The sequence below is a fragment of the Cyprinodon variegatus genome, unplaced genomic scaffold (genome assembly GCF_000732505.1).
Source record: "Cyprinodon variegatus isolate N-32 unplaced genomic scaffold, C_variegatus-1.0 Scaffold2056, whole genome shotgun sequence".
NCBI lineage: Eukaryota > Metazoa > Chordata > Actinopteri > Cyprinodontiformes > Cyprinodontidae > Cyprinodon > Cyprinodon variegatus.
In genome coordinates, this window is record NW_015152509.1 from 1821 (window position 1) to 4298 (window position 2478).

The window sequence follows — 2478 nt, forward strand, 5'->3', positions numbered from 1 at the left end:
AGTGGTTGTGGAGAGCTGGAGAGGCGCCCCCCCCAGAGCACTGAGTCCAGCGCCGGGAGACCCAAAGCCCCAGGCGCCCAAAGAGACCCCAAGAGTGAAGGCACCAAGAAGGGGCCAGCCCCGGAAATCAGACCCCCACCAAGGGAGGAGGAGAGACAGCCCCGAGGAAGCCCCCCAGCCACCGCCATGCCGGCCCGTGGGGACGAGTCTGCTCCGCTGGCAGCTGGCCACCCCGAAGTAGGGCCGGGCACCGAACACTGGCCCCCCCCACGGCACCAACCGAAACGCCCGGTCCCACAGAGCACTGAAACACGCCCCGCCCCCCGGCACCAAGCCTCGGCGACCGGCCGCAACACCCAACGCGACCGCGCCACCCAGGAAAAACACACAGGCGGCCACAGCCAGGGCCCACGCGCATCCGCCACGAACTCCCCCAAAACGACCCCCAGGCCAAAAGTGCGGCCCCACCCCACCAAGACCAATGCCAACAGCGCGCAACGCAACAGAAACAATACAGAGCAGAAAAGCCGCTTGGCGCCCTACCGCAAGAAGTCTGGTGTGGATGGGCAGCCAGCCCATCCACACCAGCCCCTCAACACCACCCCGCCGGAGCCGCCCAGACCCCCACACATCAGTGGCCTGCAACCGTTGCCCCCCACCGAAAAAAAAAAATATTCCCCTATGCAAGAGGAGAAATGCAAATGGAAAAACCAGAGCCCAAAACAAAACCCAAGACCTGCACCTCACCACTCCGTGCAGCTCTCCTCCTCCCCGAACCGATACCACAAAACCGGCATCGGAAAAAGCATCGCCCAGGAACCTGCATCGAAGCGAAGGCACCAGCCACTGCACCGAAAATCCCCGAACAACACCCAGCCCCACCCCGAAGTGAATCCAGTCCCGCACCCCAGGGATCCGAGGCCCAAGGGGCACCCGACCCCCAGACAGGAGCCCCAGCAAGGCCCCGGCGGAGAGGCCGCCAGGATTGATCCAGCAGCCACCCGGGCATTCACCCCCAGACCCCGAGCTCCACCAGTGCACCGACGAGCCCCGACGCCAACCAGCTGAGGGAGAGCAGGATGGGGGGAATGGGCTCCGCAGTTAGCGGAGACTTGAGATGTATTTGGGAGAGGGTGTAGTTGAGACCCCAACCTGGGAGAGAAAAAAAAACACTCACAATCTCAGTCACGCTATCCCTCCCTAGTGCCCCCACTGGCACAGCAGAAAAAAAAATGCAAACAAACTCACACATAACACTCACATCCAATAATATCAGGACCAAAGACCCGGCCGCACCGGTGGTTGGTCCCGGGACTATCGTATAACCCAACAAGTGAACCTAAAATCCGGATGGGGGGGGAGCAGAGCGGCGACACCGCCACACCAACCCATCTCATTCCTGCTTCGAGCCCGGCCCCCCACCCCGCGCCTGGACCGGACCACACCCAGCAAGAGCCCCCTCTGGGACCGGGGCCCACCCATCCCGCGCAGGCCACCCAACCAGAACCCCCCCCCAAAAAAAGAAAAGAAAACTACTTCAAACAGGCACTTCATGTTCCTCCTTCCAACCTTCTTTGGGGAGAGCAGAGACGACAGCCCCGCCACCGGCAGGCCACGTAGGCCCCGCAGCCGGCCCCAGCGAAAACAACGGTCCAGGTGGCTCACTCTTCCTCCTGACCCCAGACTCCGGGCGGCAGCCGGAGAACGGGTGTGAGAAGACCCCGATCCTACCTGCGCCTGCTCAAATGTGGTGTTGTTGCGTGTTGCTCTCAGATGTAATTAAAACTGGGAGTACCAAGAGGGGGTGTCCAGCACAGTCCACCCCCCCTCCGGGGGATAGGCGGTGCCAGCGCAACCCCCAATTCGACAACCCTGAACCCTCAATGTCTAGATGCGAGAGGGGATGGAGGAGGCCGACCGTGGTGAGGCCCATAAAATAAGCCCCCCCCGGGTGGCCTCGACCCCCACCCCCCCAGAAAATACCCTACATAGATGTTTGTTGTGAAAATGATGTAGATGGAAGTGTCTAAAATGCAAAATAAAATTGGGGTGGGGGACATCATCAGAAGGTGGGGCCCTCAAGTAACGACCCCCTCCCCAAAAACTTACATGTGTGGCAGAGGGATGGAGCAGGCAGAGGGAGGATTTCGGGGATGGGGAGCAAAGGACTGGGGTGCTTACTGCATTCCCAGGGAGCCAGCTACCCCACTGACTCCAATAGGCATCCCCGTTCCCCGAGAGCACCACCGGAGAGGGGGGCCCCACCAGTCTCACCACCGTACCCTGGGGGCCAATCATATATCAACGGTCATCTGTCAATCAAATGTTTTCGGTCATAGCATCTTGATTCATATGTCGCAGCTAATATACGCAACGGTTGAAATCAGAATCCTTTCCTTTCCCATTGAGTTGTGTCCCAGTCTTGTGTATGTAACAAAATTGGTTATCCAGCCCAGAGTTTTCTCCATGGCTAAAAAC